Below are 24939 nucleotides of genomic sequence, written 5' to 3' on the forward strand. Positions count from 1 at the left end.
ATATATATATATATATATATATATATATATATGTATGTATATATATTCTTTTTCAGATTCTTTTCCCATATACGTTATTACAGAATATTGAGTAGAGTTCCCTGTGCTATACAGTAGGTCTTTATTAGTTATCTATTTTATATATAGTAGTATGTATATGTTTATCCCAATCTCCTAATTTGTCACTTGCTCCTACGTTTTGGAGTATTTATATCTATTTCTCTATATGCATTTATCTGTGAGCATGTCTGGAAGGTTGTCTGGAATAATGTTCACCTAATATTAGTGATGACTATTTGGAGTGTTTTGTTTTGTTTTGTTTTTAACCTTTTTAAATGCATCATTGATGTGTCCCAATGGGTTGTGTAGGTACAACAATATAAGAAAACATGGGTGATTTTTTTTATAATCAGGGAGTTAGGGAGAACTTTCTAAGTATGGGACAAAACCTAGAAGCTGTAAAATTAATAATTTGACTACACAAACTGCCAAGTGTTCTATAAACAATTAGTGTACTCCCAGCACTCATGGTCAAACTAACAAAGATACAGTTCTCTGTGTAAGTCCCCATAGACACCGTGAGAAAACCAACAGTCTCTCAGCATGGTACTTAAGTACATACCCCCCTACAGGCTCTCTGGAGTCCAAAAAGCTTTGAGAAAAACTACCGAGCCTGTGGTCCTCCCCGCCCACCAAATGAACATTGTCCAAGATGCCACTCTCCTCTCGGACAAGATGAAACTCCCTCCCAAGTATAGTGCAAATATCACGGCCTGAAAGCAAGTCCTCGGCCTTGCCCAACAGGCCCAGGGCTCAACGGGCCCATTCTTCTCCTGCTTCCCTAGGCCCTCCCTCCTAACTGCTCTCCCACATACCCTAAAAGGATGTGCTCTCTCCTCTTCCAGCTCGCACTCCCAGAACCTTAGCCTCAGGCTTTGGCTCAGCCAAAGGCCACCCAGGGTGGGAGATTTCCACTGACAGCGTAGGAGAGCTGGCAGGGAGGAGGGCAGTGGGGGTACCTGGAACTGGTGACCCACTTACTATACTGTCCTCATGAAACCTCACATCGCTGGGAGAGGCAGGATGAGAAAACTTAAAAAAAAAAAAAAAAAAAAAAAAAAGAGTGGTGACCCAGAAGCAGAGAACAAAATTAGAACCACTAGCCTGCCGTTCATGGACCAATATTTACTGAGCCCCCATTGTGCGAGTCACTGCCCGTGGGAGGGAGGTTGGGAAGGGCAGAGGCCAGCGGCGTCAGGGCCCTGGGCAGCCAGCACAGGCGGCTGGGACGGCTGATTTAGCCACATGCTGAGCTCTGAGGGCTGGACCAGCAGGGGAGAGTTGTGCATCTGCCAGGCTCCACCGTCCCAGCGGAGCCTGGGCTTGCCAGAGCAAGGAAACCTTCCAAAACCAACTGAGTCAGGAAACCCGGTCAGCAGGAGCCTGCAGGACTCCCCCTATCAGAGGCCAGGGCAAGAGTCACCTCTATTCTCATTCATCCATCAACATTTCCCAGACACTCCATTGCAAAATTCTGACCTATTGTCCCTCTAAGTCCACGCCTGTTTGTCAGACCACGGGGCCCGGCATGTGGCTTGGGAAACAAGGTACTCACATCCACCACTTACGTCACCCATTTGAAGCAAAACTTCCCAACTTGTTATTCAGGGTCAAATAAATAAGTAAAATGTATGATCTAGTGGCTAAATCAGACGGCATGATGAGTTGGGCAGGCCTGGGTTCAAACTTGGGGCCTGCCACTAACCTACCGTATGCCCCCAGCACAATTAGGCTATGAAATGTCCAGGCTCTCAGGGGCATTCTGATAAACGAGAGAGGGCTTAAAGGTCATACATAGCACAGCGTGTACTTAGGTCTGTTCCTTCTGTTCCTTGTCCTCCAAGCTCTCAGGCCAATCCCCTCACCTAGACCTGAACCTGCCTATTCTTGGATTACCTCCTCTTCCAGGAAGCCTTCTGGGACTACACTTTGAGCACTGATCTCCAGCTACTTTAGACTCCTAATGACCTGGTCTCCCAGGGAGCCTTCCAGACAGATTTTTGTTCCTTGAAGGCAAGGGGGTCCTCCCCTTATGCTTCCCCATAACATAGTGTCTGGACCAGTGCTGGGCACACGAGTGGGGAGAAGGAGAGAATTTCTACTGGAAGATGCCAAGTCCAACCTCCCATCTAACTGATGTCTGCTGGCATCGCCCCTACAGCTTGATGAGGAACAGGTAGCTCAGTGCCTCCTTCCACAGACATTCTAACCCACCCACTACCACAGCTCCCCACCCCGCCCCGGGGCCTTCAGACATTCCCCAAAGTCAGATGTCCAGACCACTTATTACCCTAGACTAAACAATCCCCATTCCTTCAATTTTGTTTATATTCATTGAACAAAAGGCTAGCTACACCTGCCGGACTTTAAAAAACTCAGTCCAAGAGTTCATTCATTCAATACATATTCATTGCCTACTGGTTTCATACCGGGAATAATGCTAGGGAATGCCTAGTACCTGCCCTCACAGAGCAGGGAAAGCAAACAATTCAACAAGCAACTTACAAGAACAATGATGACAAGGGCTGTGTATTGATCCGGGTTCAGTTAGGCAATCTAAGCAGAAAGAGATTTTGTGTAACATATTAAATGGCCCAGAGAATCATGGGAAGAGCTGAAGAAACAGACTCTAGACTGAGTGTCCAGGAGCTACTCCCAAAATCACAGTGCAGAGCCAGTCGGCCAAGGAGCTGCTGCCCCCCGCCACCATCAGAAAGCTACGACACAAGGAAGCTGCCTGCTCCAGGATTATGCCGCAACTGCCATGATCCACACCAGCAAATGGATGTCCCAGGGTCCATCCTGAGGAAGAGGATATCCACATATTTAAGACTAGATGGAGTGTAGCTAATTGGCAGAATGCATGTCACGTTGGGAATTCCAGTGAAAGGATGTCTGGAAAGTGTCGTTTTTTGATTCTCTACTTTTACTAGCTTGGACCATAATTTATTATCCGAAGTAACGCACTTGATAGTGAAAGGAGGCGCTATTAGTAAACACACCAGGACAACAAGAGTAAACCACAGGGTTGCCTCAGTGTGGATGCCTGGGGAACAAGCCAAACAAACCGTCTGCCACAGGTCACGACGAGGAGCACAGGAAGCTTGGAGAACACAGCAGGGCGGTCAAGTCTAGTGTCAGGGGTCAGGGGAGGCCTCCAGAAAGAGACATTATTTTAGCTGAGACCTCGAGGGCGTGTAAAAGTGGGCCAGGTGCAGCTGACAGGGTGGGGATGGGGTGGAATGTTCCAGAAAGATGCAGCTTCCTGTGGAATGCCTTGGCCAAGATGCCGCATTTAAGAACTTAAGAGCCCAGGTGTGCACAAGAGGATGTGGCAGGGGCCAGGGCAGGCACAGGCCTATAGGCCACGTGAAGGTGGCTAGACCCCATCTGGAGGGCAGTGGGGATCATTTTCAGCAGAGGTACCACCAGATCTGTGTTTTTAGTATACTGGTCTGGCTGCAGTGTGGAGAACAGACTGGAGGTGGGCAAGAACAGAAGCCAGGAGCCCAGGTAGGAGGTTCCCTGGGTTCCAGGTGGGAGAACACAGCACCCAGTCTGGTCTAAAGAGCAAGGCTTCTTTTCCCCAGGTTCGATCCAGCCTGGGGTGCTGGCCTGCCCCTTGGGGCTGCTGGCCCCGCAGTTTTCCATTAAAGACCTGCAGAGGCTCTTCTTTAGCGGTTACCAGGAGAGAAACAAGCCACACCACTGTCCTGGTAACCACAAGCATCAGAGTGAGTTGGAAAAGACCGCCCTCCACTCCCACCCCCATCATTTCCTCAATCAGGCTGAGACCTCAACTCTCTTGCTATAGCAGGAGGGTCATTCATAAATGCCAACTCCAACTCCCAGGCAGCAACACTGTGTGGGCAGACTGTGCCACCGAGGGCCTCTCACCAGAAGTCCCAAAATGGCTAAGAAGAGTCCTCTGAGAAGGGAGGTGGGCTCTTTCCAGACAGTGACCCCTTACAAGACCCTGGGCTACAGCAGGCAGAGGCACGCTTGGTTTTCCTGGTGCAGGGAATCTCTCTCTACCAGAAGCCAGGCCGGAGGAGAGCTCCACTGCTCTGCCTGCAGCAAAGACTCTCCCTGCCCTGCCGCCAGCCCACCCATCCCCCTCCCTCCACGTCCTGCTGCACCACTATCTCCCCCATTTAAACCCTCCCATCCTTAAGCCAGCGCAAGCCTCCCCCACTCCTCAAAGATTCTGACCGCGCCATCTCTTCAGCTGAGATGCTGAACTGGGAGTGATAACTTCTCTAGGAAAGTAGTTCTCAGAGTGTGGTCCCCGGACCAGCAGCATCACCATCACCTGGGAACCTGTTGGAAATACAAATTCTCAGCCCCACCCGAATCTGCTGATTCAGAGACTCCAGATGGGGTCCAGCAATCTTGTGTTTTAGGAAGCTCTCCAGGTGATCCCGATGCACACGGAGGTCTGAGGACCACTGTTCTCCGGGGAAGGTCGTTTGATTACCAGATTTCTTCACCAGAGAGGGCAAGGACCACTGCTGTGCAGTGGCAGCCCCTTCCCTCAGTTACCGCGCATGAGCACATGGCCAGGGCCCGGGTAGGAAGGCACAGGCTGCATCTTGGGCCTTATATTTACCAGCATGAGTCATAAACGAGCCCTACTCTCAGGAGAAAGAGGGTTATTGGGAAAAAGAGGAAAAAGCCCGTATTTCCAAACCAGAGACAGGAAGGTGGCAAGAAACAGAGGGAGATTGAGTAATTACATGCCTGAATCAGAATTCCTCCACTTTCCCTCCCATTTCCCTAACCTCCCACATGGTTCATTCGCTGGCCCAAGGTCCCTGGCAGTCATGGGATTACTGAGGTGAAAGGCCTTCCCTCATCCTCTGCTTCCTCAGCATGGGCCTCACCAGGTGACAGGAGCGCCCCTCTTCTTGGGCTTCAGGAGGAGAAACCACTGCAGCGCACCACCCGCACTAGTCACTTACGCCCGCTCCATTCCATCCTGTCCCCTCCGAGGATCATGCTAAAGTACCTACCTTCCATCACTTCCCCTACCCAACAGCAAAGCTGAGTCCCTCTGCCTGGCAGGCAAGGCTCCCTCCAACTAGGCTCCCATCACCTTTCACCCTCAGCTGCCACTACTCTCTGGCCAGGACCCTGGGCTCCACCTGAGACGTCTGCCCCTGCTCCCTTTCACCCCTGCACCCTCCTGTCTCCACATGGCCCACAGGACCAGGACTGGAAAGGCTGATTAACATATGGTAGAAACATCAGTCAGAAAGCTGAATGTAGTCCGAATGTGTTCCAAGCACTCTCTCCACAAGTGTGAAGGGCCTGGATGTGTTGTGTTTTTTTTTTTAAAAACGATGAACTGCAGGAAAAAGCACCATCTCTGGTCCACCCCAAATCCTCCTCAGCACAAGTCCTACCCCATCCTCCTCTCAATCCTACCACTCTGTCTCAATGGTGTACTGTCTCACAATGACACTCCTAACACTTTCAGTTAACTTTCTTGGTGGTTTCATAACAATCCTAGGAAGTTGGTAGGATCTAAATAAACACTTGCTGCTCGAATATGTAAATACAAATGCATATGTAGACAGACATACCTTCACTTCTCCAGAGAGTGCAGGATGGCTGGGATACACTGCACTGGAGATGCAGTATTTAGGGCCAAGGGCTCAAGGGCAGGAATGCGCAAGTGTCTTCTCAAAGCTCCCTCTTGCCAAAGGTGCTAAGGACAGCATAAGGACCCCGATACTTTGCCCTTCTGCTTCCCCATCACTGCCCGGCCAGAGCTCTAGAGAGGGGCTGTCAAAGCACACTCAGGTGGATTCCAGAGCAAAGGCAATCACGTTTTTGGCTATCATCCTCAGATACAGATCAGGGACAGCAAAAGACCCACATGGACAAGCTCCCCTTTCTCAGGTTAAAATACCCCTCAAGGCAGCAGTCTCTAGACAACATGGTGCCAAAAGTGACTTCCCTTAACAACACGATGTATTTCCACTTGCCCTCCCCCTCCCCCACAAACTGCTTGCCTATTAAAAAGGGATCAACATTCTAACCAGACTTAAAGGCTTACCCTCTCCTGCCAACACCAACCCCAAGGGGCAATCAGAATGCCACCTGGAAAGGGTTTCTGATGTTTAGCTTGCAACTCAGACATCCTCTAGTTTGGGTGACTTTCAGCTCCAAACAGAGAGGAAAAAAAAAAAAAAGACAGATACAAGAATTCTTGCGGCAGCACTATTCACAGTAACAACAACTTTGGAAGCAACCCAAAAGCCCATCAGCAGAAGAGTGGATAAACAAACTACGAACTTTCACACTGGAATAGTATAAACCAAAGTGAATGAACTACAGCAACATTAGCACTGAGTGTATATTACAAGTTTTCAATAACTGCCTTTTTGGGTGCTACTCACAAGACCAATTCATTCCTCAAGACCTCTCCTCCAGAAGACTGGAAGGACTGTCTGAATCTGAAGACAGGAAATCTGAGTGAAGGAAATGTCGAAGTGCTGGTTGAAATAAAAATACTAAAATAAAATAAAATCTCTTAACCAGGCTTCCAGCTTCCACTGAGCACTTACCCCCAAACTGTCTGAGTCCCTTCTCTCTCTTTTTAAGTGTAACATATATACACGTGAAGTGCCCAAGTCTTAAGTGTAGAGCTCAATGAAAGAGTCATCCTTTTAAAGTACAAATCTGGGGCTTCCCTGGTGGCGCAGTGGTTGAGAATCTGCCTGCTAATGCAGGGGACATGGGTTCGAGCCCTGGTCTGGGAAGATCCCACATGCCGCGGAGCAACTAGGCCCGTGAGCCACAATTACTGAGCCTGCGCGTCTGGAGCCTGTGCTCCGCAACAAGAGAGGCTGCGATAATGAGAGGCCCGCGCACCGCGATGAAGAGTGGCCCCCGCTTGCCGCAACTAGAGAAAGCCCTCGCACAGAAATGAAGACCCAACACAGCCATAAATAAATAAATAAATAAAGTACAAATCTGATCACAGCACTTCCTTTGCTTTGAACCCACGATGTCTTCTCAGTACAAGTGGAATCAAATCTGGGACTTCACTGGCGGTCCATGGTTAAGACTCTGCGCTTCTACTACAGGGGGCACGGGTTCGATCCCTGGTTGGGGAACTAAGATCCTGTGTGCCGCAGCCAAACAAAACAAAACAACAAAACAACAAATGAATCAAATCTAAACCACTTTTCCTAGCCTGTAAGTCACTGTGAGGTCTGGCCCTTGTTAACCCCACTGACCTCACCCGGATCCAGCCACCCTGGCCTTCTTTCTGTTCCTTTAGCACACCAAGCGCATTCTGACCTCAGGGCCTTTGCACTTGCTGTTCCCTCTGCTGAGAATGCCCTTCCCCTAGATCTTCATATCAAGTCTCAGCTCAAAGGTCACCTTCTCAAAGCGGAGGGCCATCTGGTTTCAAAAAAAGAAGCCTACTCCCAAGTCATTCAGAATCCCAACACCCTGTTTTATTTTCTTCTTACCATATATTACTATTTTACAGAGTCTTCTTTCTTTTTTTTTTTTTTTTAATTAATTAATTAATCTATTTTTGGCTGTGTTGGGTCTTCGTTTCTGTGCGAGGGCTTTCTCTAGTTGCGGCGAGTGGGTGCCACTCTTCATCGCGGTGCGCGGGCCTCTCACTGTCACGGCCTCTCTTGTTGCGGAGCACAGGTTCCAGACGCGCAGGCTCAGTAGTTGTGGCTCACGGGCCCAGTTGCTCCGCGGCATGTGGGATCTTCCCAGACCAGGGCTCGAACCCATGTCCCCTGCATTGGCAGGCGGATTGTTAACCACTGCGCCACCAGGGAAGCCCGAGTCTTCTTTCTTTTGTTTTGTTTTTTTTACATATTTATTATCTATCTCCTCCTACTGACTGTAAACTGCACAATGGTGGAGACTCACGCCTATTTTCTTCCCTAAGCCTGGAGGAGTGAGTGCCTGGCACCGGGAGAGCCCCCAAAGGATATCTGCTGAATGATGTATTAATTTCCCACGACCCCCTTGTCCAGGGCCCCCGAGTTTAGAACCTTACTGTTCTTTGATCTCAACCCCCAGTCGAACTATTAGCAATTATAGGGGGAGGGACACCCTCTCCTGCAGCTTCAAGAGAGCTGAAGACCCCCAGAGAGCCAGAGAAGTCTGTCTGGAGTTGGAATATAAAACATAAGGTAAAAAAATAAAATAAAATAAAGTAGAACATAAGGTGGGGTGGGAGACCCAAAAGTAAGGTGGTGAGAGAAGCACAGACAGGCAGCCTTCCTTCCCCATCCTGGAAGCAAACGTGCCGAGGACAGGCGACCGTCTGATCGCCCTGCCGAAAATTCCACGTTAACTTTTCCCCGTGGCAGGGAGAGAAAAGGAAAGGAAACCCCGCAAGTACAGGCTGCTTCTAGAATTTCTCAGCTGGTCATGGAAACTCTGAGTCCCGGTCCCGTTGCTCACAATCTCTCTCAATGTGCCAACTGCACATATCCTGAAGTGCGGGGGGCGGGGAGGGGCTCGTGGCCGCTGCCAAAAAGAGGCACTGGTGTGAGTACCCAAGGTCACAGGCAGAATCAGGCCAGCAGAGCGGTGCACGCCACGGTTTACCCATGCTCAAGGCCTCTGCCATGGGAAGCACCTCCACGGCGTCTGGAGGATGGCAGGGGGCGGCCGAGGCGGGAGGAACAGGAACGGGGACAGAATCTGTTCCTAGGGCTGGTCAGGCTGTCCCAGAGGGCATTTCGGCTGGTGGCCCGAGTCTGGGGGAGCAGGCGACTTTGTACTTTTTGCGCTTTTCTGGGAAAGGTGATGAGAACAGTTGTGGCTTGCTACCCTGGGAAACTCCCCAGGGACCTGGTATCCTGAGAACTTGCCCAGCCTCTCAGAGGGGAAATGGTCAGCACTGAAATATACATACGCTAATCAATGTCACTGGCCCGCCTTCAGGAAGCAGGGGGAGAGGAGGAGAGGCAGGGAGGGAGTCCAGGGCCTTCTGCCGCTGGCTCATCCCTGGTAGAGAAAGCCGGGCCAGCTTCCCTGCAGGCCAGCACGGCTCCACCTCGCCCCAAGCCTCACGTACTCTGTGCTCTGAGAAAAGCGAGTCCCGGGAGCTGGCCGGGAGCCCTCTCGCTTCCAGGAAAGGAGGAGGGTAGCCGGCAGTAGAGCCTGCTCCCTGGGATTTGCAGGGCTCTCCTGACTAGCAGGACACACGTGCCCCACCTCACTTTCTCCCATACAAACCAAACTTTCAGGCTTCCAGTAAAAGTGAGAATAAAACAGTGGGTTTGAGACTTACTAGAGAATGAACTTGAGGATATGGGGAGGGGGAGGGGTAAGATGTGACAGGGTGAGAGAGTGGCATGGACATATATACACTACCAAACGTAAAATAGATAGCTAGTGGGAAGCAGCCGCATAGCACAGGGAGATCAGCTCGGTGCTTTGTGACCACCTAGAGGGGTGGGATAGGGAGGGCGGGAGGGAGACGCAAGAGGGAGGAGATATGGGAACATATGTATATGCATAACTGATTCACTTTGTTATAAAGCAGAAACTAACACACCATTGTAAAGCAATTATACTCCAGTAAAGTTGGTAAAAAACGAAAAAAACAAAAAAAACAGTGGGTTTGGGTTTGGGTCTGGGTTTGGGTCTGCCCTCCCCCGCCTTTGGGAGAACAACCCAGAAATCCTGGGAGCCAGGGGGTAGTTAGTATGCAAGGCCTTCAGGTGAGCTGGCTGCCTCCCGGCACCCACCCAGCCCAACCTGACAGCAGGGCACAGGGAAAGACCCCAAGGGGGGAAGGGGACCTTCCTAGGAGGAAAGGAATCAGTGAGATCCAGGAGCAAGTTGGCCCAGGGCCAGTCCCTGCCCCCAGGGCTGCAGTCAACAAATATTTATTAAGAACTTACTACATTGAGATTGACATATATACACTAATATGTATAAAATGGATAACTAATAAGAACCTGCTGTATAAAAAAATAAAATAAAATTCAAAACTTTTTAAAAATAAAAAATAATAAATATAAATAATAAAAATTAAAAATTAAAAAAAGAACTCACTACACAATTTGTTAAACTACCCTTCTGAGATTTAACTAATTTACTACTCCCACTACCTGTGGGTAAGGATGCCAGCTTCATAAGATTCTCACCAACGCTGAGCATTAAAATAGGATTCCATCTTTGCCAAATAGGTTAAAAACCATTTTCATCATTCTTTTAATTTGCATTCCTTTGATTACCAGTGTGGCTAAACACAGCTTCAGGTTTACTAACATTTATACTTCTTCTTTTACAAATTGCCTGTCACCCTCCTTTGCCCATTTTTGCTGACCCCCATTTAACTTCTTTTTTTATTGGTGTACTTAAGAGTTCATCGTATGGTAAAAATATTAACCTTTTGTCACATGTTACAGATACTCTTCCTAATTAGTCATTTGCCCTTTAATTTCGTTAACTGGTCTTACTGACAAAATTTTTAAGTAAAGTCAAATATATCCCACTTTTCCTATAAGGTTTCTGCTTTTAATATCATGCTTGGAAAACCCTTTCTCACCCTGAAATTACAGAAATATATACCTATTTCTTATTGCATTAAAAAAATTTAAATCTCTAAGTCATCTACAACTTAATTTGACATAGTGTGACAAAGAGAATCTAACTTACAAAAAAATAGCCAATTATCCCAATGTTTTTTAATGAACAGTCTATTGTCCTTGTAAACCTCAACTGGGGAGTCTATAAAAGGTAAGAACCAGAGGTGAAGTCAACTACATCCTTTGTGCTAAGAAAGGCCACAGGTGGCTGTTCTGCCGGTGAAATCTAAGTGCAGGGCTGTGCTGCCATCTCTTTCCCTTCCTCCCTACTACTCAGAGGTACAGGCTCGACTACCACGAGAAGGAAGTCCTATGTGCTAAGGATGGCAGAGCAGAAAGATCCATTGAAGACAGCCTGGGTTCCTGCAGGCACCACTGAGCAGGAACCCAGCCTCCCACAGTTAATCGCCAGATGCTTTACATGCTATTTGCCCAAACCAGCCTTGACTGGACTCTGGTATTTGCATCTGAACACTGCTGTAACTCATCCACAATCCCTTCTTCCCTAATTTTATAATAATAAGAATTGCTAGGATTTACTGGCGTCTGCCAGGTACTCTGCTAAGCAATTTGTTTTCATTACCTCATTTACTCTTCTCAACAACCTTATTAGATTCCACAGTACTTCCCTAATTATAAGTATCAACGACAGCTTTTCAGAGCAGAAAAAGATACTGCATTAAATGTACACATCACTGAGACACCTCCCTATTTCAGAAACATGAAAATAAAACAAAAAAGCATTTTAAAAGTGAGGAAATATGGTATCAATCCCATTTTACAGATGCGGATACTGAGGCTAAGAAGACTTGCTCAAAATCACACCACAACTAGTAATAAATAATACCATTGTTGTTTGCTAAATTCCTACATGTACTGAGGTCTGTTTCTGGACGTTTCTGGTCTGTTCTATTTATCTATCCTGTGTCAATGTCACATTTAATTTTTTATTTTTAATTTTTTCTGGTAAAGCAAGTTCAACTTCACTATTTTCTTTTAAAAATTGTGCTTGGCTCTTCTTACACATTCATTCTTTCAGAAAAAAACTTTTAAAGTCATCTTATATGAAAAGACAACCCTCAGAATGGGAGAAAATATTTGCAAACGAAGCAACTGACAAAGGATTAATCTCCAAAGTATACAAGCAGCTCATGCAGCTCAATATCAAAAAAACAAACAACCCAATCCAAAAATGGGCAGAAGACCTAAATAGACATTTCTGCAAAGAAGATACACAGATTGCCAACAAACTCATGAAAGGATGCTCAACATCACTAATCATTAGAGAAATGCAAATCAAAACTACAATGAGGTATCACCTCACACCAGTCAGAATGGCCAACATCAAAAAATCTACAAACAATAAATGCTGGAGAGGGTGTGGAGAAAAGGGGACCCTTTTACACTGTTGGCGGGAATGTAAATTGATACAGCCACTATGGAGAACAGTATGGAGGTTCCTTAAAAAACTAAAAATAGAACTACCATATGACCCAGCAATCCCACTACTGGGCATATACCCTGAGGGAACCATAATTCAAAGAGTCATGTACCACAGTGTTCACTGCACCTCTATTTACAATAGCCAGGACATGGAAGCAACCTAAGTGTCCATCGACAGATGAATGGATAAAGAAGACGTGGCACATATATACACTGGAATATTACTCAGCCATAAAAAGAAACGAAATTGAGTTATTTGTAGCGAGGTGGATGGACCTAGAGACTGTCATACAGAGTGAAGTAAGTCAGAAAGAGAAAAACAAATACTGGATGCTAACACATATATATGGAATCTAAAAAGCAAAATGGTTCTGAACCTAGGGGCAGGACAGGAATAAAGACGCAGACGTAGAGAATGGACTTGAGGACACGGGGAAGGGGGGAAGGGTAAGCTGGGAAGAAGTGAGAGAGTGGCATGGACATATATATACTACCAAATGTAAAACAGATACCTAGTGGGAAGCAGCCGCATAGCACAGGGAGATCAGCTCGGTGCTTTGTGCCCACTTAGAGGAATGGGATAGGGAGAGTGGGAGGGAGATGCAAGAGGGAGGAGATATGGGGATGTATGTATATGCATAGCTGATTCACTTTGTTATACAGCAGAAACTAATACACCATTGTAAAGCAATTATACTCCAATAAAGATGTTAAAAAAATAAATAAATAAAGTCATCTTATAAAGTCCCAATACTGTGGAAATTCATCCCATGGAAATTATCCTGAATGGGGGTATTCAGCTTTAAGGAATTTGATAGAAGTGTATATTCAACAACAAATATCTATCAAGTACAAACTTTTGTGGGCACAGGGAATACAGCAATGACCAAAAACACAAAAATCCCTACCCTCCTGGAGCTTGCATTCCTTCAGGGCTCATAACAGTGAAAAACTGCAAGCAATCTAAACATACAATAGAAGGGGATTGCTAAAGTAAGGTAATCCATACAATAAAATATATGTAGTTCAAGTCAGAGATTAAGAGTTTAGGGTCTGAATGCACAGACCTCAGTGCGGATCCTGAATCTGTATTTACTAGCTTCAAGGCTTTGAGTCAAGTCACTACTTCAAGACTTATTTTCCTCCTACATGAAAACAAAGCTAGGGCTTCCCTGGTGGTGCAGTGGTTGAGAATCTGCCTGCCAATGCAGGGGACATGGGTTCGAGCCCTGGGCTGGGAAGATCCCACATGCCGCGGAGTGGCTGGGCCGGTGAGCCACAATTACTGAGCCTGCGCGTCTGGAGCCTGTGCTCCACAACAAGAGAGGCCGTGATAGTGAGAGGCCCGCGCACCGCGATGAAGAGTGGCCCCCCGCTTGCAACAACTGGAGAAAGCCCTTGCACAGAAACAAAGACCCAACACAGCCATAAAGAAATAAATTTAAAAAAAAAAAAATTCCCCAAGTTGAAAAAAAAAAAAAGAAAACAAAGCTACTAGGTCTCTCCCTCAGAGCAACTGAGAAAATTAAATGAGATACTGAGTATAAATACAGTATTACTGTATTTGCTCAATAAATGTTAGTATTTGGTGAAACAACAAAGGATTAATCTCCAAAATATACAAACAGCTCAGGGAGCTCAATATCAAAAAAAACAAACAATCCAGTTAAAAAATGGGCCAAAGACGTAATTAGACATTTCACCAAGGAGGACATACAGATGGCCAAGAGGCACATGAAAAGATGCTCAACATCACTAATTATTAGAGAAATACAAAATCAAAATTACAATGAAGTATCACCTCATGCTGGTCAGAATGGCCATTATCAAAAAAGCTAGAAACAATAAATGCTGGAAAAGGTGTGGTGAAAAGGGAACCCTCCTACACTGTTGGTGGGAATGTAGATTGATACAACCACTATGGAAAACAGTATGGAGGTTCCTTAAAAAACTAAAAATAGAACTACCATATGACCCAGCAATCCCACTACTGGGCATATACCCTGAGAAAACAATAATTCAAAAAGAGTCATGTACCACAATGTTCATTGCAGCTCTATTTACAATAGCCAGGACATGGAAGCAACCTAAGTGTCCATCATCGGATGAATGGATAAAGATGTGGCACATATATACAATGGAATATTACTCAGCCATAAAAAGAAACGAAATTGGGTTATTTGTAGTGAGGTGGATGGAGTTAGAGTCTGTCATACAGAGTGAAGTAAGTCAGAAAGAGAAAACAAATACCGTACGCTAACGCATATATATGGAATCTAAAAAAAAAAAAAATGGTACTAATGAACCTAGTTGCAGGGCAGGAATAAAGAGGTAGACACAGAAAATGGACTTGAGGACATGGGATGGGAGGACGAAGCTGGGGCAAAGTGAGGGTAGCATCAACATATATACACTACCGAATGTAAAACAGTTGGCTAGTGGGAAGCAGCAGCATAGCACAGGGAGATCCGCTCAGTGCTTTGCGATGACCTAAGGGGTGGGATAGGGAGGATGGGAGGGAGGCTCAAGAGGGAGGGGATATGGGGACATGTGTATGCATATGGCTGACACACTCTGTTGTGCAACAGAAACTAACACGGTATTGTGAAGCAATTATACTCCAATGAAGAGCTATTAAAAAAAAAAGTATTTGGGGGAATAATAACATGGAAAGATGTTCACATGTTAAGTGAAAAAAAAAAGGTCTACAGAACTATGTACAGCAGACCAGTTTTCCTTAAAATGTATGCATTCATAGAAAAAATTAAAAATATATAACAAACTGTTATTTCTTGGTGGTGGGTTTAATGGTAACTTCTGTTATCTTTGTATTAGTCTATAGTTTCTACAATGAACTTGCATTACTTTAAGAAGAAGGTTAAGGGAGTTTCCTGGTGCTCTAGTGGTTAGGATTTGGCGTGCTTTCACTGCTGTGGCTAGGGTTCAATCCCTGGTCGGGGGAACTGAGATCCTGCAAGTTGTGCAGGGCAGCCAAAAAAAAAAAAGAAGAAGAAAGTTCATTTTAGAGTTCAATTAGGAAATGGGAAAGGCTTTTTAAAAAAAAATTATTTTATTTTGATTCCTTTTTTTTTAAAATTAATTAATTTATTTATTTTTGGCTGTGTTGGGTCTTCATTGCTGCACACGGGCTTTCTCTAGTTGCAGAGAGCGGGGGCTACTCTTCGTTGTGGTGCGTGGGCTTCTCATTGCAGTGGCTCCTCTTGTTGCGGAGCACGGGCTCTAGAGCGCAGGCTCAGTAATTGTGGTGCACGGGCTTAGTTGCTCTGCGGCATGTGGGATCTTCCCGGACCAGGGCTCGAACCCATGTCTCCTGCATTGGCAGGCTGATTCTTAACCACTGTGCCACCAGGGAAGCCCAGGAAAGGCTTAATGATGACCAAGTGGAAGCCTTTTCTCTCCCCTTTTTAAAGATCTTCACTTAGAGTCTGGAGGTGGATTCCAGTCCTAATCTGCCGTGGGCTGGACTTCATGTGTGCCTGGTCCCCCAACCTGGCCGCCCCAGTGAGCAGGGCCTCACCTCAGTTCTCCTGAATCAGAGCTTCCTGGGTGAGATCCAGGCATCCGTACGCGCAGTTCTGACAGATCAACCTGGCTCTCGTCTGGGGCACTGGTCTGACATTTCAGTCTAGTCAGGACTGCTGGACTAGACACAGACTAGCTCCGACACTCTGTGATTTACAGAAACTCTTTGTAGTCAGTTCCCCCTCTCTGTCAAATGGGTACTACAATCTCTGCCCTGCCCTTCCTACAGGGAAACTAACACTCAGTGAGAACTCCTTGCACAGAGACGAATTGTTGGCATTGCAAAGTGTCTAGAATGTAGGGACTCTGAAGCCAGAGTCCTCAATCATTTATACCCACCTGGTTCTCAGATCTGTGTCAACACGAGGGGAGCAGGCAGCCTGAGGCTGGGCCCTTGCCTCCTCAACAGCCAGGCCTGCTCTCTGACTCTGGTCGAAAAACAAATCTCCCTTCTCTTTTGCAGCTCTGTGAACCACAGTTTACAAAGGACAGTTCCCCCCATCCTGAGCGTAGTGGGTTGAATAATACCCCCCCAAATCCACATCTACCCAAAACCTCAGAATGGAACCTTATTGAAAAATATGGTCTTTGCAGATATAATGATTTAAGGATCTCAGAGATGAAGTCATCTTGGATTTACGGTAGTCCCTAAATCCAATGATTACTATGTTTATAAGATAAAGGAGAGGGAGATTTGGACACAGAGACACACAAAGGAGAAGACCATGTGAAGACAGAGGCAGAGATGGGAGTGATGCTGCCACAAGCCAAGGAACACTTGGAGCTACCAGAAGCTGGAACAGGCAAGGAAGGATTCCCCCTAGAGCCTTCAGAGTGAATGTGGCCTTGTTGACCCCTTGATTTCGACCTTCTGGCCTCCATATCTAATAAATTTCTGTTGTTTTAAGCCACAGAGTGTGGTCATTTGTTAGGGTGGCCTTAGGGAACTAATACTTTGATGCTGGAATTAAGGCTCGATGACTTTTATCTGAGACTCTCTTGCTATGGTTGGCAAAATTCCAAGATGGCCCCTAATGACCCTTGTCTTTGTGTATGGGCAGGACCTGAAAATGAGATGTCATTCCTGTTATTAGGTTACATTATCTGCCAAAAGGGATTTTGCTGGTATCAGCTGACCAAATTAGTTGACCTTAAGGTAGAGAAATGATCCTGTATGGGTCAGAACTAATCAGGTGATAGGCTCCTCCTGGTGAAAGGGATTTGAACCAGAGAAGGATTCAACATGAGAGTAACTTTTCCAGTGTGGAAGTCCAGCAGATCCCGATTTAACCAAGTGATCCAGGAAAACATCACTAGTAATGAGACATCAACATCATAAATGCCTTGATACGATGCTCTTAAAAGGATGCAACATCATTTTTGTGATATTCTTGCTAAAAATGCATGACCTTATTCTAAGGAAGAAAGATAGAGGAACGGTTACAGATTGAAGGAGACTAAAGAGAAATAACAGCTAAATGCAACATGGGATGGCAGACTGGATCCTGGGACAGAAGAAAGACATCAGCAAAAATACTGGTAAAATTTAAATAAGGCCTGTAGTTTAAAGTTTTGTACCAACGTTGATTTCCTGTTCTTGATAATTATACTATGGGGTGAGGGATATAAAGGAACTCTGCTATATTCTTTGCAACTTTTAAGTCTAAAATTAGTTTTTTAAAAAAGGTTTAAAATGAAAGGAAATGATTGAGCAGAGGTTGCCTCAGGGCCACAGGATTAGACTTCTCCCATACTTCTTTATACTTGTCAGTAAGTATGCATTACTCTCGATAATCAGGGGCAGGAGGTTGGATGGAGTAAGTGGACTGGTGCAAAGGATGTAGATTTGGGGCCACTGGAGTTGCTCTGGATAAGAGCAGGCTGGACCCAAGACACCGCTGCTGAAACGAGCAGCAAGTCTTTGATAGAGAAACAGCTAAGACTTAGAGAATATTGGTACCTTAGACCCCAGAGCCCTTCAAAATAACTGGATCCAACCTAAATTTCTAGCCATGTCACTTGCTCTTTCCTCTATCAGCCACTCTGACCTAGGGTGACCACCCCTGCCCCAGGAATATACATCTCAGTGCCATTATTCACACAACTCCCCCAGCCAGGACCCCTCCCTCTCTTCTTAGCTTTCAAAACTTCGCTCAATTCCACCTCTAGGAAGCCTTCCCAGACCACTCCTGCCCCCAGTCGCCTTGCCTTCTACCGGCCTCTTTAAGTATCTCTTGTCTGTTCCACTCAATGGAGTTTAACGAATGCCACAGATAGCATGTTAAGCTTCCATATGTACTCAGCTCAGCCCCACACATATTTCACAAGCCTCTTTGGAACAGAGACAGTGTTTGCCTGTCTTCATGGAGCGGGAGCTCTCTTAGCTGAGCTCTGCTGGCTGGGCCCACCCCTGCAGCAAAGAGGCCTCCTCTGCTGTCACCAGTCCAGGATTCATTGACCAAGAGTCTGTTGTGTCTCTTCCCAGACTTTTTTTTTTTTTTTTTTAATAAATTTATTTATTTATTTTTGGCTGTGTTGGGTCTTCGTTGCTGCATGCGGGCTTTCTCCAGTTGTGGCGGGTGCTACTCTTCGTTGCAGTTGGCAGGCTTCTCATTGTGGTGGCTTCTTTTGTTGCAGAGCTCGGGCTCTACAGTGCAGGCTCAGTAGGTGTGGTGCACGGGGCTTAGTTGCTTCGCAGCATGTGGGATCTTCCCGGACCAGGGATCGAACCCGTGTCCCCTGCATTGGCAGGCAGATTCTTAACCACCGTACCACCAGGGAAGTCCATTCCCAAACTTCTTTATGCCAGTTGTTTGTTTTTATGATTCTAATTTAATTAAATAGTAACTGGAGAAAAAGTTTTGATTTCTACAAAAATGTAACTAAGTGATCCAGAAGAGCAATTCTGAAATTGTGGTCTTAGATGACACCTAGGGTCACTGAGACTGTTTCAGGTCTGCAAGGTAAAAACTAGTTTTATTATAAAATTAAGATGTTAAAAGCTTTTTCACTCTCATTTTTGAGGCTACGTGAAGTGTGATGAATGTGTGCCTATGCAGTCTTAAGTTTTCTGAAAATTTCTAAGGTAGAAGTTTAGGGTATAAATATGTGTGTTCTCAGAGATTAACTCAGTTTGTTTTCAGAGATTAACTCGGTTTGTCCACTGAGTATTTACCAGCAAATGTATGCTATACCTATTTTAACCTGTTATCTCATTATTATCTAATAAATCATTATTTTGAAATCCTGAAGATGCACAAAAATGTAAAAAAATGCCACTTTTTTTTATTTTGGAAAGTTATTTTTCATAAAAATATGCCTTTTATGTTAACATGTAATGACCTTTATTTTATTCATTTAAAATAGTGAATGAATAAACTACTTTTTATATGTTTTAATTTTTAACATGGTAAATAATAGATATAGCCAGTAAATGAAAGACAATATTAAGGAATCCTAGGATCAAAAAGTCTGAGAACTGCTTATCTAGAAAGATGTGTTACACATGGAAAAAAAAAAAAAAGATTAAATTAGGTGTGTGCATTAAAAAAGTAGGATTCTGCACATGGACTGGTTTGCAAATGTCTTAAATTCTTGCTCTATTATTATTTTTTAATGGAGACTAATTAACAGATGTATATATCCTGTCACCCAGCAATCTCACTTCTGAGAATTTCTTCTGTAGTCATACACATAGGAAATGCCATTTGTAAAGTTATTCACTGTAGCACTGTACATAATGACAAAATACTGGAAACAACCCAAGTTGGGGGAGAGAGGGAGGCAACATATGTTGGTTTAAAAATTACTTTTGCTTTCCTGTTCTGGAATAATATGCAGCTATGTAAAGGAATAATAAAAGTATTTCTGTGCCGATGGGGAAAGATCTAGAATAGTTGCTAGGTGAAAAAAGCAAGGTGCTAAACAATGCCTAAAATGTTAACTTATAGCATTTGTAAAAATGGGGTGGGGTGGGCAGAGGTGAGACTTTTCACTGTATGGGGTTGGGGGGGGATGTGTAGTTGCTTTTTCAACTTTTTTATCCTCCTGATCTTTGAACTATGTGAATACATAGCCTAGTGAAAAAATTTTTTTCCATTAAAAATTTTTTTCTTCCAGTTTTATTGAGATATAATTGACATATGGTGAAAAAAATTTGATAAAAGAAAAGAAACAAAAAATCACAGGTGTGATTTTTATATACATACAATTTGCAAGTTTAATTAGGGGACCTAGAGACCCAAAGAAAAAGGCTTAGCCCTAAATCAAGCTTTGGCAAATAAAGATATATGCACATTGGGGGTGGGGGAATTGGATGAAGGCAGCCAAAAGGTACAAACTTCCAGTTATAAGAAAAATAAGTACTAGGGAAGTAATGTACAGCACGGTAAATATAATTAACACTGCTGTAGGTTATATATGAAAGTTGAGAGTTAAATCCTAAGAGTTCTCATCACAAGGAAAACAAATTTTTTTCTATTTCTTTAATCTTTTATCTCTATGAGATGCTGTATGTTCATTAAATTTATTGTGGCACTCATTTCATAACTGTATATAAATCAAACCATTATGCTGTACACCTTAAACTTACACAGTGCTGTATGTCAGTTATATCTCAATAAAACTGGAAGAAAAAAATGCATGCACATGTTTTTAAGGAAAAATGAATTGTTTGAAACATGGATTTTAAAAAAAATTCCCAACGTTTAGCTGACATTTTTTATTAATTACTAATTCTGAGTGCATTGAGTAAGAGTCTCTAGGGACCCAATGGTAATAAATTGGGTCAGTCACATTCTCATTCCAGCAAACCCCAGGACTCTCCTGGGCCTGAGGCTGGAGGAAGGTTAGGAGGCCCGGTGATACAGTCAGATCTGAGGCAGGGAATTTGGTTTCCCACATAGGGGCATGCCAAGCACTCTCTCCAGGCTGATTCTGTGGCCACTTTCCCTCCCACATGGGTCTCTGCCTCTGGATCTCACCCGGGGCCCAACAAGGGGTCCCCCCTGGGAGCCTTGATGGCCACAGTAAGGGTGAGAACAAGGCAGCTGGGCCTTGGAGACCTTGTGGTGAAGTTGCCCTGCTTGCCCCCAGGAGGGCACGAGGCCCCTGGCTGGCGGTAGACTCTGGACTCCTTATCTGCAGGCATTCTGCCAGCCCGCCAGCCTCGAGGTCAGCAAAGTCCCATTGTAGACATCGAGAGTCCTGCCTGGGGCCCCATCATCATGACCCTTCCTCAGCCACTCCCCACCCTCCTATGTCTCCAGGGAGTCAGGAAGAGAGGGGTGAAGACTCCTCCAGAAGAAATTTCTATTCACACAAGCAGAGAACTTCCCAAATAAGCACAGGGACAACTGGCTCCTTTTTCTTCATGTTTTCAAGGAAGAGTCTAGGATTATCAGCAATTTTATCATCACACTTAGGAATAGAAACTGCACCTTTCTTTGGTCCTCTCAATCAAGCCTCTTGGCCACTAGCAAACAATGTGACTTGGAAACACCAGTTAACCTCTCTAGATCCAGTTTCTTTAGTTGTAAAACAAAGAGCCTAGACTCGAAGATTCCCAAAGTCCCGCCAGTTCAATATCCTATCATGGGTGGTTCTGCAAAACGCTTAAGCGTTATTTTCTGCAGGCATCAAGTACGAAAAGGCTGAATTATTCTGGAGGAGATCCCAATTTCCAGACATATACATCTGTTCATGGCACTACCACTTAGATCACAAGATCCTGTAAATATTGAACATGGATTGACGGTCCTCCTGCAACTGAGGGAGGAGTGAACAGGTAAGGAAGAGAAGAAGAAGGTGGAAAGGGTTTGAAAACCGAACCAGCCCAGTGACTGATAATTTACTGTGCGTGCGCATGCGCGAACACACACGCACGCATGCGCGCAGATACACACGCAGTGTTAGTCCTTCCCGCCTATTATCAGCCCAGAAAAGGAGTATCTCCGTTACCTGAAAGAATCAGAGTAGCTCCCAAAACCAAAGGTGGAAAAAAAGTCTTTGTGGGACAGTGAATATGTGGAACAATCCCTGGCAGGCCACTGAAAAGAGGCCTACCCGGAAAGGCATGGAAATTGCATCCATGTTCCCAAGGAGGTGACGAATCAACCCTACATCTGGGCTCATACCATTCCTACAACCCAACCTACCTATCAGCTCCTGGGACCCCCTAAATAATCCACTCCATCCCAGAGATGATGATGATAATGATGATGTAGATGATCACAAACTTCTACTATGCTCCAGGCACAACCACAACATGATGCACAGCAGTGAGGACAGGTCTACAGAAGTTAAGAAATGTCTCCTGCTGGAGAGTGATGGGGCCAGGATGTGAACAGATTTACCTGGCTCAAAAGCCTGGAATTCTCCTGTCACCTTATACCATCTCTAGTAGAATGCTGTCTTCTCTGAACTTGAACAAACACAACAGTGTGACCTCTCTTGTGTCTTATTCTTTATGTATGAATGTTCTTTCTCCCCCCCAACAAGTGTCTCCAGGAGCCAGGCCCCATCCCCTCTTTGCACTCTCCAGTGGCCAAGTGCAGAGCCAAACACAGACCAGGCACTGTGTATTTACATACTGAAGTGATGAAATACTGAGAGCCACGGGGCCCTGGTACCTCAACGTAGTCTTCTTGCCTAAATGACAAGGCCAATCATTCTGTTTGGTGCTCTCTAGTCACACCTGCAACCCAGGAAGAGCACCACTAGTCTATATAGTGGCTATCACACAATTTATGAAAAACTCACCTCTGAGCCTCCAACAGGAAATGGAATATGCAGTTTTTAATTTCAGGTGCTAAAAGTTATGATTCTCGACATTCTTTTTCTTGCTTCATCAAGTTTCTCTCAGTTTTTATGGCTCTTGTTTTAAGAGTTAAGGATTAATCGTAGATGCTATGGGTAAGAGTCCACAGATCTAATCTGACTCCTTCTTCCAGACACAGGGCAAGTAAGGAACAGAGCTGGGACAGAGACCAGGAAGCCAGGCCAGTACCCACCACATTACCACCACCATTTCCCAGCAGCCGACCTAACTGGCCTGGGGTTCCTAGGAAAGAGTGACTCCAGACAAAACCAAGCCCAGGGAGGCTCCAGGAGGAAGGGTCAGGTCAATGCTGCTCCTCCCCCCACCCTTTCTTAGGCCCCCAGGAGAGCCCTCAGCCACTCTCCAAATCATGCTCACATACTCACGGACACCCAGGCCCTAGCAGACTCTATATCCTCAAAACTGAAGCCACAAGCCAGAGCTGCGGAAAGTTTCTTGACTCAATTGGACCCCAGGATCACACTATAGACTGCTTGGATGGTATTTTTTCCCATTGCCCTAACCCACCAAGAGAGGGCAGCCTGAGCCAGACCACCTAACCCGGTCGGTAGGGACCAAAAATAGCTAAAAAGCCATGCCCTCGGGATAAGCCAGGTCGGAGTTTAGTTAGTCCCTCCTTTGCCATCCTCCAGCTCCTGCTCCGGGCCGGCCGGAAGATACGGGTCATTTATCTCCAGCTGGGAGGTGGTCTGGCCAGGGTGGGGTGAGGGACTCAGTTCCTGAAAAGCAAAGTCCAGACACCAGTGCACCATCAGAGCCGCCCCGAGAGCTGCCCACCAGATTTGCCCATCTACTCTCTGCTTTTTCTGAGCTCGAGTTCATGGGCTCCAGGAAACCTCTCAGTCTTTTAGTGCGGCTATCGACATCCTGCTCCGGCTCCCACATCCCGCGCTCTCCAGCCAAAGGGACCGTAGCTGCGCCTTCTCTTCCCTCGCCACCAAGTAACCCTCGTTGTGGCACCGCGGCCAGGTAGCCAGGTGTCGCCTCCATCCAGCGTCCCGGTCCGCATGCGGGTGCGCCGGAGCGACTTCCGAAACCGCGGCCGGGCTCGGGGTCCTCGGCGCAGCCGTACCCCCACCCCCACCCGGTGACCCCGAGCCCCGGAGGCGCACTACTCCCGCGCGCGATACCCCATCCCCAGGGCACGGAGCCGCCCCTCCCACACGCCCTCCCCACCTCACCTGAAGCTGGGCGGACGCCACCTGGCCCGGCGCACCCTCACAAACCAGGCCCTCGGGCGGCCCGAAGCGACAGCAGCAGCGGCAGCAGCAGCGCAGCTAGGTCGGCGTGCCCGCGCAGAGAGGCCGCCTGCCCTCACCCCCCGGCCTGCGTCCTTCCCCCGCGCGGCGCGCATGCCCCGCTATATACCCTGCGCGTCACGGCCGGGCCCGCCCCCGCTCTCGCCCCGCCCCTCCCCCGCCCCGCCCCCGCCCCACCCCACTCTCCCCAGGGCCTGCCACGTGGGGCCCTGGCTGGCTGTAGGGCTACGTGTGTGAGCTGGCTGCCAGCCGCACGCTAGACCCGACCAGCGCTTGGCTCGCCCAGGCTTGCGGGGCGAGCCAGCGCCCTTCTGCGCCTAGCCCGCCGAGAGCCTAGCTTCATCTCGTAGCCCTGCCGCGAATTCCATCCCACAGGCTCCTCCTTCCTCTGGAAACCTCCCATTAAGACCTTTCCCTCCTTATGTGGGAAGGTCTCACAACCCGGCCTCCATCTCCTCGGAGTAACACTGCTACCCACCTAATATGTATATATATATCTTAACACTTCTGATTTATGTAAAAAGCTCGATTCTGAAATACTCCCTGGGAGGGGACGTACCCATAGATAATGTTTTTTCTGCATTTTCCCACCAGGCGAAAGAACAAAAAATTCCTGTTCAAGTTCTAAATAAGCCATATTATATACTCACTTTTGAATTAGATGTCGCACCACATATTGCTTAACCGAAAGCTGGGAGAAATGTTAATTTTTGTGTGAGGAGTGTCCTAGGAGTCTTTTCTGATGTGGAGTAGTTCTATTGAGATGGATATCAAGCCTCGGAAATGCAAATTTCTTGAGAAAATAAGCCACCAATTAAATTCCCATTGTTCTGTTCTGCTGGACGTCACGATTATTTCCTCTGCAGCTAAGCCAGCTGCCACCTCGGTCTATGGGACCCAAAGGAAGGGCTTTCTAAGCAGGATTGTAGCCTGTTAGTACCCAAGTCCCTGTTCCAGCTCAATGACTGGTGCTCAGCCGACACTAAGTGTCTCTGTATTTGCACAGGGAAGGGGGACCACATCCCACTCTGCAAGTCCTGGGGAAAGGAAGGCCCATGATGGCAGTGCTTGGGATGAAAAGCAAGCAGACAATCCCTGGAGTGGGTGGCAGGAAGAATCCAGGCCTCAGTGGCAGCCTGTTCCTCCTTAGGAGTAAGGTAGAGAGGGAAAAAGAGAGAAAGCACTGAAGCAAAGCCAGAGCAGGCCA

The 24939-nt window shown here is 46.3% G+C and overlaps 1 protein-coding gene across 2 annotated transcripts in view; it reads right to left on the reverse strand.

Moving 5' to 3' along the window:
- SLC39A14 (solute carrier family 39 member 14) overlaps positions 1 to 23810 on the reverse strand; it is a 46635-nt gene extending 22825 nt beyond the window's left edge. For both annotated transcript variants that reach the window (XM_007167876.2, XM_007167877.2), the window contains exon 1: positions 23655 to 23810. The gene's annotated coding sequence lies outside the window, so the exon portion shown is untranslated. The remainder of the gene's footprint in view (positions 1 to 23654) is intronic.
- Between the last annotated feature and the right edge of the window lie 1129 nt (positions 23811 to 24939).

Source organism: Balaenoptera acutorostrata, chromosome 6 (assembly GCF_949987535.1).
Source record: "Balaenoptera acutorostrata chromosome 6, mBalAcu1.1, whole genome shotgun sequence".
NCBI lineage: Eukaryota > Metazoa > Chordata > Mammalia > Artiodactyla > Balaenopteridae > Balaenoptera > Balaenoptera acutorostrata.